The sequence below is a fragment of the Urocitellus parryii genome, chromosome 1 (genome assembly GCF_045843805.1).
Source record: "Urocitellus parryii isolate mUroPar1 chromosome 1, mUroPar1.hap1, whole genome shotgun sequence".
NCBI lineage: Eukaryota > Metazoa > Chordata > Mammalia > Rodentia > Sciuridae > Urocitellus > Urocitellus parryii.
In genome coordinates, this window is record NC_135531.1 from 247,496,664 (window position 1) to 247,510,019 (window position 13,356).

A 13,356-nucleotide genomic window follows, 5' to 3' on the forward strand; every position below is an offset into this window, starting at 1 on the left:
TCCCTTCTAACCAGCCCCCATCTCCCCTATAGGACCCAATTATTTATTATCTACAATCTACACTGGCAGTCCCCCCACCCCCAGACTTCACTATGACATAGAAATAGGTGGGAAATCCAGTGGTGGGCAAAGTAGAGTTATTCCTTGTTCAGCTGATACTACTAGGGGAGGAAGACAAATAGTTGAATAGAACAATTATTATAAATTTTCTTAATAAAATTTATTAATACAAAAAAGGAAGCAATGAAGCACAAAGAGCTGGATCAGATTTACTAGGTTCATATACTTGTTCCTCTACTTACTAGAAAATGGGTTTTCATCATCTGCAAAATAATAATAATAATAATAATATATTTCTCATGAGCCTGTTGTAAGATTTTAATGGGGTTTATACCTGGCACATATTAAAGACTTAATAAACATGAATTCTTATAAGTGCCATACAGGTGGAAGCATAGGATGACAACAAGCTCATAGATATTTCCTAAACTAACTTAGAGGGAGTCTGGGAAGACATCTTACAGGAAAGGTGGCCCAAGTGATGGTGTAAGGATAAGGAGCAAAGTGCATGGGGTTGTTTCTTAAGAATGTTCCTGGAAGAGAGTGTGGGGTTGGAAGGTTTGTTCATAAAGAGACTACTGATATATAAAGTGTGTATGTGTATATTGATATATACTCAGCTTTTAAAATGGACAAAACTTCTGAATAGATATTTCATCAAAGAGGATTCATATGGCCAATAAGCATGGAGAAAGATCTTTTTCATTGGCCATCAGGAAGACTAAAATCAAAACCACAATGAGAGATCTTTTTACAAAACTTGCATGGCCACTATCACAAAGCAAAAACAAGTGTTGGTAAGGTTGTGGAGAAATTGAAATGCTTATAAGCTACTGGTGGGAATGTAAATAGCAGGTCTGCTTTGGAAAACAGCTTGGCACTTTTTCAAAACATTAAACACAGAGTTACCATGTAGCTTAGCAATTCTATTTGTAGGTATATTCCCAAGAGAAATGAAAACATATGTCCACACAAAATTGTACATGAGTACTCTCAGCAGCAGTATTCATAATAGCCAAAATGTGGACATACTCCTATGCTGGTTGATTTTATGTCAATTTAACTGGGCTGTAGGATGCTCTGATATTTGGTCATATAGTATTTTCAGTATTTCAGTAGGGATGTTTTTGAATGAGATTAACATTTAAACTGGTTGACTGAGCAAAGAAGATTGTCTTCCATAATGTGTGTGGGTCTTATGCAGTCAGTGGGAAGCCTGACTAGAACAAAAGGCTGACCCTCCATTGAATAAGATTCTTCTTCCTGCTGATGGCCTTTGAACTAGAACAGCAGCTTTTCTCTGGCGGTCTTCAGACCCAAACTGAAACATGAGCTCTTTCTGGGTCTCTAGGCTAATGGTCTTTGGACTAGAACTAAACCAGTAGCTCTCCTGAATCTCCAGCTTGCTGCCTCACCCTTCAGATCATGAGACTTGTCAGTGTGTATAACAGCAGGATTATACATGTACATGTGTATACACACCACACCACACACACACACACACACACACACACACACACACATTTCTGTTTCTCTGGAAAATGCTGAATGATACAAGTCCAACTATCCACTAATTGAATGAATAAATAAAATGTGGTATGATTATAGAGTGGAATTAAGTCATCATAAAAAGAAATGAAACACTGATAGATGCTACAACATGGAAGAACTTTGCAAACATTATTCCAGGTGAAAAAATCTGGACACAAAAGACCACATATCATGTGAATTAATTTATATCAAATGATGTGAAGAAGTGAATCCATGGAGACAAAAACAGATTACGTTTGCTAGGTGCTGGGCGAGGGAAAGAATGAATGATTGCTAATAGGCACTGGGTTTCTCTTTGGAAGAAGAAAATGTTCTAAAATTAGATGATGGTGATAACTGGATATCACTATCATAATCATGTATCATTAATTTGTGAATATACTCAAAACCACTGAAATTATCAATACTTTGTAAGGGTGACCTTTATGGTATGTGGATTAGGCTCAATTTTAAAAATTAAGACTAAATTCCAGCTTTGAACATGTTTAAATGGCGAGGGCAGATCTGGGGAAGAAGGATGAAGACATAAGAACAGATAATGGAGGAATCTAATTACTGCCACACAGGACCTGGTGCACAGGTAGAGGGCTCAGCTTCAGATTGGATCAGAAACATCCATTTCTTCTGCTGCTAAAGAAGGAAAACATACAAAACAGGTACCAATGCAGGAAGATTTTCTTGTTTGTTGTTAAGAATGTGAGAAAATTTCTTTTAGGTAGTTTCTTCTTTTTCTGTGAATTGGGGGATGAAGGATAGCTTAAGAAGTTGAGTTTTGAGGAGAATTAAGGTTGTTTGGATGGCTGCTATGTAGAATGCGGTGAGGACTGAGGAAGGAAGTCTGGTGTAGATGTGTCCTTCTGGACTCAGTGGATAAGTGAGGAGTGTACATATGGGTTGGGGGCGTGCACAGAGATAAGACTACAGAGAGGAACTATTTCAATCTAGACAAGAGATGACAAGTACTTGGACCTAGGCGATAGCAGTGGACAAAGAATTGTAGGCAGACTTGAGAGATATTATGGGCGATGGAATTTAAAAAACTAAAAGATTAGTTGTATGCATGATTTCTAGGTTTCAGCATGAAATACCAAATGGATTGTGATGCCATAAGCCAACACTAGGGTACTGTTGAGGAGCAGGGTTAGGAGAAAGAAAACATTTTGTTCAGACATGATAAGCTCCAAGTTCCAGTGGAGAAATCCAAGCAGCTGTTAGATAATTTACCTGAAGCCTAGGAGAGGTTAGTTGCCTTGTGGTCAAGATTAGGTTTGTGAAGAACAATAATAGATGGAACTTCTCTGGGGGTGTTTGGGGTTAGATCATATCAAATATACATACAGTTCATTAAAATGATAATATCTGCAATATTGTAATTATTATAATTATTTATATTACAATTAGTATTTTAATTTATTATAAATTAAAGTTATAATATCTAAAATCTATAAAGCTCAGAGCAGTTCTTCTTATGGTGAAACTCATGAAAAAAACTTAGAGGCATATTGTTAAAATGTGTTTCTGTGAACAGATTTCTGTAAATGTTGTAGTCTAGATGATTCAGCTAAGGCTTGACACTTGAATAGAGAATTTAGAGGAAAGAATGGTTAGCTGTGTATCAGATGCTCACTGCAGGCAGCCTCATCCTTTTGGCCATGGATTCCATGCTGTGGAAAAACAGTTTCATACTTGCTCTGATTCCATTTGCTCTTATGGAGCCTTGCCTCAGGCAGACATGGCCATCTTCAATACCTGCTCCAGGGCTCCTCTGATGCCTCCCCATTGGTGGGAGTTTGGGCAGTTGAGTGTGCCGCTGAAAATGTGGGGGCGTGAGTTATACAAGTTTAACCAGTGGGAGGTGGAGACTTGTGAATAAATGCTTCCACCTCGAGTTCCTTCAGAAGACAAATTTTGGAGGTACTTTCCATCCTGCTCAGAAAGTCATTGTGAAATTGAATCCTTGTGTCCAGAAATGCAATGTCAATAATTCACCAATGTTCTCAATGTGGTTGTTTTTCTTCTTTCTGCTTGTCCTGGTGGTTTGCTCCAGATCCTAAATAAACTACCTCACACAGGTCTTGTCTACAGGCTGGATTTTGGGGGAACCCAAGATTAGCCAATTGGTATCAGGAATAATTCTAGAAACAGAGCTTTAGGATGGGATTCCGGAACACTCATTCATCAAACAGTAACACCTATTGCTGGTGGTAAGTGGATGGTTCCCGATAATTAGCATCTCCACAAATAAACGCACTGGGGTAGATCAAGGTGAGGTACAAGTGAAGGAGTCTCTAGCACCCTAGTTCTGGCACTTGAATGGGCTGGTATATTGGTGATTTAAAGGATTATAGCCTTGGCTGTGGAAATCTTCAACAAGGAAAATAACAGGCTCAGTTCAGCCAAGGGTAGTGGGGTGAGAGTGAGGTGTAAAATATGAAAGTCCTCCAAGATAGCAGTTTAAGAGAGATTTTTCTCATGAAGCCACAGGGCAGGCTGCAATGAATATCCAGCCTACATGGAAGAGCAAAATGGAGAGTGTCTGCACATATGTGACAGGTTTGCAAAATGAGGGCCCTGATAAAGAAGACTCAGGATGAGAATGTGTAGACTGATGATCCCCAAACATTTGAACCTCCAGATGATTCTGAACTTATGGGGTTGGCAGAAGCAGCTTCCTTTCCTTTTCTGGTGGAGAAAGCAACCATCTCTTCCCTGGAGACCAGTCAAAGACCTGACCTGGGAAAGATGTCTCAAAGATGGTGCTTGTCTTCCTCAAGGCACACCCTCATCTTACTTCATTCCTTCAGACCAGTCGCAAGGTAGGGTCTCACTCTGCATTGAAAGTAAGTCCTTGCTCCAGGAGCAAATGGCTTACTCACAGAAACAATTGACTAACGTATACACTGGCGAAACCAGGGGAAAAGATCTTGAAAGCACTGGATCAAAAGGAAGAGAATATAAGACTCAACAGGAAGGTATATGTTCACCTGGGGAAATTCTCCCATAACACAGCTGTCCTGCGGGCAAGGACATCATCTAGGGTGGGATCCTTCATGCACAGAAAAAAATAATGCTTACTGTCCTGGGGGTGCTCAGACTCAGGAAATAAATTCAAGGTCCTGGAAGTTAGAAGAAGATGCAAGACACCGTTAGGGTCTTAAACATGCTTTCTTTATACAGAGGTGGTAACAGCCTTCGGCTTCGGCTTCACCCGCCAGCCAGTTCCATTTTGGCTGTCATTTTGCCCCCATTTTGTTCCCAAGTCTTTTCCATAGGCCCTTTTAATATGCAAGTCAAACAAAAAAGGCACACTGTCAACAGGTTACATAAGGGGGAACATACTCACAAGTGAACGTTTATGATATTGAGTATAAACATTGAATCAGAATGTTTCTGGCATTGACTAACCATAACACAGTAGGTTCCCAGCCCTGGCTACACACTAAAAACATAACATAATCCAACAGAAGTATTGGTGAAGGAGCCTAACTATAGTCATTTTGGGGCCTGCCCCAACACCTACTATTAATGGCTGAAATGCCTGGTCAGGCCACAAGATTCAGGGAGTCCCTTGCTTCCTCTAAACAGGCCAAAGAACTCTATTCATTGCTTCATCATAAAGTTTCACTTGATAAGAGACTTTTGTTGCTATTGGAAAAAAACTTGGAGAAGTTCTGCAAGGCCCTTCCCAGACCCAACATACCATAGGACCCTGGCTGCATAAACTCCTCAAGATCAAATCGGACTTCACCTCCTCTGGGAAAATAACAAATTTGGTACCATTATCTGAAAATACACACATGTATATGTAAGATAAGATACTTTACCTGCTTTGGCTTCAATTCAGTCTTTAAATTAGAAAATAATTGTACCTAACTCACAAAATTATTGCCTTAAATTATAAGGCATAGTACTTCGTGCAGTACCTCACACATTGTAAGTGTTCAATACTGTTTATGGAAATCCAAAAATAAATTCCTTTAGCCTGGTTAGATAGAGTAGAGATGACTGGTGTGGCTACATCTATACATACTTAAATAGATTTTAAACTATGCAGGATTTTAAATGTCAAACATAAGTATTTAATATCTTCATTCTAAATAGAACCTGGCAAAATAACAATATATTGTTGATTGTAAGAATTTGCCATTTTTATATGTCAAAAATGGTTGAAAATTGGCAATTTCACTTTTTTCAGCCTAATAAAAAATAAATAAAGCAACAGCCTTTGGATAATGATGAACCTTCTTTGGTGCGGACTGATGGGGGAAGGTGGCCCACTTCTGTGAGTTCAGAGCAAAACTGTTCCTTGGTGACAACCTCTGTGTCCCTGGGCTGCTAACAGACCAGCTTTATCTTGATTTTTCTGACGTAGATTCCATGATAAAGAACAGAGACACAGTGAGTCAGATGACTTCCTGGTTCTGTTTCTGTTGCAGCAAAACCAGTCTGCTAAATCTTTAGGATATTTATTTAAAATCCAGATGACAAAATATGCATGAAGGTAGGCAACTGAGTGGTTCCACTCAAACCTGCTGGCCCCAAGACTGCATGAGCAGTAAAACTTATTACTGTGTAACTTGTCTTGGGGTGAGTTTGACATGTAAAAGTAAAAAAAAAAAAAATCTACTGGGGTCGTAAGTGAAAGTTTTGTTATTTCACACATTATTCTTCTGAATTTAATGGGATTAAAATTTGGCCCATCTATTATTATTTTCTTTAATTTTGCTTTTTTGCAGTTTGTATACCAGCTAAAAAAGTTTTTTATTCAGATAGAAATCTTGTAATGCCTGACTCACATAACTGACTACTTACATATTTTTACCAGAATTTTTTGCCAGGTACTATATGAACATGAGGTTTGTGTCAAAAAGTCATCCTTGCATTTAGCTCATGTGGTCCCAGAAAATGTCATAGAATCTTTGGATTCATTCCCATGGCAACAAGAAACTCCATCACCAAGGACACTGCTAGCTCTTCTCTTTAAGGAGGTCTGCACTATATTTGAGATTCAAAGCTATCTTCTTTACTAATATTTATTTTTGGATGCATTGTGATGCACTGTGACTACAGAAATGACATGTGTTATATACGCTTGAGATGGGAAGACAATCATTGCCTCTTCACCAAGGAAACAAAATATGGGTTCTGTAAGGGCGATGCTGCATTATGGGAAGTTTTTACGTGGCGAGGCACAGGAATAACGACAAGAATGAGGACAGATAGATAATAACAAATTAGGTACCATTATCTGAAAATACACACATGTACATAAATATCAACAAAACAAAGACACCATGGTGTAATAAACAGTGACTCTGCATACTTAATCATTGATGCAGAAGGATTTATCTTCAGTCATCTTGACTGTAAAATGTGTCATGGGGATGAAGGCCATAATCAGTTGTGTCTTTTCCATCAAGTGTCTCTGCTATTAGGAATATTAGCAAGGGTCACTGTTTGGGGCATGGATGCTTTTCTTTGTTTGAACCCTCATTCTTTTATCACATTTTCTGTGATGTGAAATAAGGGAAACCAATTATGGGCGACATCACAAGATATAATCTATTAAAAGAAGCGTGACTAGTGAAATGGAATCCAATTTCAAAGGTTATACAAAGGAGAATTTTCTAAAAAATTACCAATGCCACTCCACTCCCAGAGGCTAGACTGGGGTGGGAAGCGTAAAAATATCTCCAGGTGATCTCAATGTGCTACCAAAACTGATTAGCTTAGTCACCTTAGAGATTACTAGCTTTAATTTTTTTTTTTTTGTATCGTATCACTCTGACACATGGTCCTACATTTCAGGTTTAGTCAAAGTACATGTGGTCACTCCTAAATATTTTAAGATACCCCATTGTAGGGCAGGTCTAAGATGGCTGTAGTTAGGCTCCTTCACTGAGGCTTCTGATGGGCTGTGTTTAGTATGTAACCAAGGTCATGAACACCCTGGTTCAGTGTACGTACTCAGGTCATTAGCATTTGCTTATGAACCTGTTGGCAATGTGCCTTCTTTGCCTGGCCCACATAAATAAAAAGTCCTATGGAAGGACTTGGGGGGCAAAATAAGGCTGGAGCTGGAGGCTGGGGGCTGTGACCTCCTCTGAATAAAGAATATCTAATATCCAACTGCACCTCACATGTTGCTTCACCTGCTGGGATCTGGAATCTGTTTCCCAGAGTCTGAGCCTCCACCTCACACACACACACACACACACACACACACACACACGTATATAATTAAACTCTTAGAATAGCTTATCAGTAAGTAAAGTACTGCTACCCCCTGACAGACAAGGGAAGTAGGGTATCATGTAATGCAGTGACTTGGTTACATTTGTGGCACACAACCTGATTCTTTTCCATTTTCCACTTTTCCAGATCATCTTCATCCATATCAGTCAAGTGGAAGTATATTCCAGAGACCTGGTAGCAGACAAGTTAGGTCAAAGTTATGGAGAAATGTGAAGAGAGGTTTCAGGCATTTTAGGGTGATTATTTCTCTGCATTTTAGTTTTCTAAGGCTACCATAACAAAGTTTCACAAACTGGGTGACTTAAAATAACAAAAATTTATTCTCATGCTGTTCTGAAAGCCAGAACTTCAAGCTTCCCAGCATCCTTTGGCCTTTTGTGCCTTGCAGCTGAAACATTATGCTCTCTGCCTTTGTCTCCACTAGCCCTCTTCCTTTCATCTTTTGTTTGCCTTTGTTCCAAATCTCCAATCATTCCCCTTAGAGAGAAATGGATTTAGTTATTGTATTTAGGGTTCACCATGGATCTGGGATACTTTCATTTCCAGATTCTCAACTAATTATCCTGCAAAGACCCTATTTCCAAATAAAGTCACAGTCTGAGGTTCAGGTGGACATAAATTTGAGGAGAATACTATTCAAGTGATGCTCTACAATTGACATTTGGAGATTCTAGTCATTCCTCAGTAAGAAAACTCATGCTCCTGTGTCTTGTGAGATGTACACAGAATGAGAAGAATGGTGGAAACAGGCAACTGAGAGACAACCCTTCTAGGAGCCCTGGAGGGCACAGGAATGTCTGAGGAACATTTTTAGGAGAAATTCTGTAGGATTCGGAGGGAGAGCCAGAAGCTCTGGGGTTGTCACTCATGTGACTGGTGTAAGGAGGCTTGCCTTTCCATTTGTGCTAGTTGGCTCAACAGGAATTGATGGTACTTGTTTTTTTGTAGTCCTTTCACAAGATTTGAGGGCTTAAAGGAAAACTCACAGGCTCTGGTCTGGAGAGTTGACTACCTGGAGTGTGAGGTAGGCCTATCTCCTACCAGGAAAGCTGTAAAGGCTTAGTCTTAGTCAACCATTTATAGCTCCTGGTGGAAGAGCTGCTCTGTACATGCAGGTGTTTGCTGAAGATAGTGGAGGTGGAGAAGGTAGAAATGCCTTGGCTAGTTGGAAACTGTCTGACATGGGATCAAAAGTCCCCTGAGACTTCTAAACTCAATAAGCCATAAGTTCACCAATTGTCAGTGAAGGTCAGATAATCAATCTAGGTCCAGTGACCTTTTTTAGTCTGCAGTTGAAGAGGGGATGGTGTACATCATAACGCATCCTCTCAAAAGCTCTTGCTTATTAGTCAAATTTTGCTTACAAAATTTTTTTTTGAAAGAAAAAAAATAGAATACAATTTCTTACAGAAAAAGTCTTATTCTCGTGTTACCTAAAAGTCAAAGAAATATAGACTATCTATACCTATCAGATTCCCATCAATTTAAAGTCACTGCAGTCAAAGAAATAGCCTAACCTAGCCATGGCTACCACGTTGATGGAGATATTGCTCTTCACCCTGCCATCCTGTCAGCTTTATTTGGCGACCACCCTAGGCTTCCCCCAACTATTCAGTGGTACTTGTTCCATTTGCCTATAATAGTATCCTGTTGGAACATCCTTGTAGAGACAGAGAATAAACCACTTAAGATGATGGTGTCAGTTCAAACAGTAAAGGTTTTTCCACGAGGGCATTTAATTACCATATCAAGAGTCAGAGTTGGTGGTGAATATATTTTCTTCCTAATTAAAATATATTCAGGGAAGGTGACTTTGAAAGGATTTGACCCAGTTCACTTTGGAAGTCTGCTGAGGAAACTCAACAGAATTTTCTGAAAGTTGAATATGCAAGGCTGGGGTGTGTGCTTCACCAGTGTTATTTCTCTTTGCAACCGACTCCACGGTAATATCTATAGACATGAGGAAATGTTACAGGTGTCAGAAGTTTTCTCCAGCTTGCACAGCTTCTGAATACAAATAGGGTGCCATTAAGCCGGAGTTCCTGTCTTGCTGTGTCTTGCCCTCACAGTTGACTTAGGATTTACAGACTTACTTGTTGAACACATCACTTGCTATTTCTGCGAATCTTCAGGGAACATCCCTCAGGTTCACAAATACCTTTCTCATTATATTCCATTCTGACTCCTTTCTACAAAATTATTTTTATTTTATTTTTTGGGGGGTGGGAGCATCAGGTGACATGGTTATTGGGACAGATTGTTATATGTCCAACGTCACAATACCTTGTACAGCAGTGTTTGCTCCAATGTGGTGTGGATTTCCTTCTGAAAATCAAAACTTGGTTTGAGTTGTATAGATTATGGCATAAGTACAACTTTCTTTATCCAGAATTATTTTGGTTAATTTAAGCAAGGTGCTATAAGATGCAAGGTGCATGTATAAATTTCCTAGCCTCAGTAATTTGTTCAGTATTTGATATTTCCATATTTAAAACATTATCAAAACAAAATTATTTTGCCTTTAAATTTAAAAAGAATCACTACCTTGTAAAAGTTGGTAGTATCTGAAACCAGGTTTAATTTTGTCAAGAGGAAAGTAGGATAGCAAAATTTGAGCCATTGATTTTTGTATCCATCCTTCTCAGCTGGCCTCCTAATGTTCCATTAACATTTTTTTCTTTTATGCTTCTCAGGATTTCTAGAACTGTGATTTTATGTTGTATAATTTATTGTTGCAAAGCCATTTTATTTTGGCTTGATCTTTAGTATGTTTCTCTGGATCAGAGAGTGCCATTGGGGTTGCTCTCCTCTTGTATTTGGAGTCCCAGAGGTTTGGGAAGGCAATTGAGTTCCCAAGATCATCAGCTTGCCTGTGGCAGAGTCACTTTGCAGCCAGGTCTGGCAATTTCCCTGTGTGGCCTTTATTGGTGTAAGTAATCACAAGGGTTCGTTTTCCTATGCACTTGGTATCTTGGAATTCTTTCTACAGGGATGCCTAGGCTCGTGTACGAGGGAGAACACACACTGTCTGAGTTCATGGCTCTTTGGTTTGAAGAAAAGAAACTTATTGTTCAGAACCTGGCATGTGCCAAGTATCAAACAGTTCTGCTCAAAGATGCCTTATAAAGTAGATATCAACACTAGCTTTTACAGATGAATTATAGATTCAAAGAGGTTTAACTTGCTCAAGGTCTCATCCAGGGGATGGGAAAGTGAGAATTTAGATCCAAATCATCTTCTTTCTACTTTATCAGTTGCATCTTCAATGTGTTTAGAGGTAATTGAATGGTAAGGGGAGGCAGGAAAAAGAGTCATGGAAAGAAAATAGTATCCTCAAGATGAGAGGAGGAGATGTAAAGTTCTTGCTGGTATGAACTTTATGTAGTGAAAGTTAAATTCTGGTCTTGCCCCAGGCATTTTTAATGCTTACATTGTGTGAGAATCCTTGGAAGACTTCTCAACAGTCCAAAAATGTTTCCCCCACCTGCATGCAGGAAATTGTCTCCAAGTATTTTTTATATATCCAAATGCTTCTAGAAGGATCACATATACTAGTGCAAATTTGTTTAACTAGAGATGACTGAAGGATAAAAATGGCAGAGCAGGTGTGATGGAGAGGGGTTGGTGAATGGGAGCTGATGGGGGAGGTGAAGAGGGAATGGCAGAGAGGAAGAGGACCCAATGCTGCTAGGGACTAAGGCCCCATGGGAGGCTGTGGAAGAAACAAATGGATAGGAGAGAAGAGGCCCATTTGAACCTCTTTTTACTGTGAATTTTGCTATTTACACTTGACCCCTGTCTTCCTATCCATGGAAATTGGTAGAGGTTTTCCTTCAGCATTAAAAGCAAGGCATTTTATTCCATAGACCAGCATTTCAAATGTCCTCTGAATTCTGATTCACTGTTTTTCTGCCTTCTGCAAATGCTATCACTCAACAGCAAAACATTATCACTGGATGAATAAACTTCCTCTTGGCTGTTCATTTTTGAGAAATACCAATTCATAGTTACTTCTGTTCTTGATACTGGAGCATACTAACTTTTTGCTCTTAGTATTTAGCAAAACCTTATGACTGCAGCCGCGGTTCCCTGAAATTCTCCTGTTAATCGCAGACCTGACAGCCCATGCTCCTCCTGCTGTTTCTGCTGACACCCATTTTAAGTTCCATGCACCATAAATAGGATTTTCAACCCCCTGATGGGTGAGTTGTTATCATCTTCCAATTTCTCCCTGCATTACACCTATCTGGCTTCCTACACCAGTCAGGCATACCAAAAAGTAATGTATAGTTCTCCACTTTCTCTTTCTGAATACAATAGTTTTTTTCTTAATAGATTCAGATGTAGTTTTCCTTCTTAGGTAGCTCTGATATTTGCCACCCAACATTAACTCCCATAATGTGACAAAGCTTGGACACCTTGGGCTGCACATTAAAGGCACAAAAGAGAAATTGGTGATCTTGATCTGCTTGTAATTGGGGGACCCAATTTCTTTTCCCATGCTTTGGGTTTCCTGTCTAGGAAACCTAATTGTGGTCAAGAGACCACATTTATATTTTGCATACTGATCTTTATTTTCGCCTGTTGTTGTTCAGTGACAAATTATCATAACTCTCTTAAGTCACCCTGACTCTATACTGGCCAGGTGAGAGGCAGGATAGTATCTAGCTAACAGCCCCTCCAGGCCAGTCTCGGTTACAAAAGGGCCAATCCATAGCCTTCCTTGGGCAGTCCTATCTGTGAGTAGGCAAAGCAGAATAAAGAACCAATCATCTGGATCTAACTTGGTAATATCTGGCAGGAATATTCCATAGCTTCCCTCCAAACAGACCAAGACTTTGCTAGGCCTTGGTCACAGTTTGATTATCCCTCTGCCCAATCCTGTATCTGTTCCTTCTCTTTTATAAGTTGATCCCTAAGAAATATCACAAGCCCGATCCAGTTTCAGTATTTGTTTCCAGAGAATCCAAACTGTGACAGTGACAGACACTTATTTGAAATAAGTCCACACTCCTTTGGCTACTTGGAGTCTAAGTACAGAAGTGACTATACTTCTCTCTGGACTTCTAAGAAGTTTTGCCTAGGCCAGGTGAGGGGCAAGCACAGCAGGCCCATTCATGGGGAGGCTGATGCCCTGGCTTTGATGCCCACAGAGGAGTCCTGTGAAGAGACCCCAGTGTCCTTCTAACTAGCCCCACTCCCAAGATGAGAGCGTCTGGGGTTAAACACTGCAGGCTGTCACTCACAGTGTCAGTGGTCAGGCTCTTCATGATGTAGCTCCTTCATCATAGAAGTGAAAGCAGAGCATTGTGGGTAGAATACATGAGCATTGAACTCAGAAAGTCTGGGTTTTGATAGCTTTATTTTATACAACAAACTACACATTTATAGAATTTGATGAAACCAAATGATCAAACCCAGCATCCGTAAAATTTCCTCTTGCCTGTTTGTAGTCTTTACCTCTTGTACCACCCCAGTCAATCCCGCCAT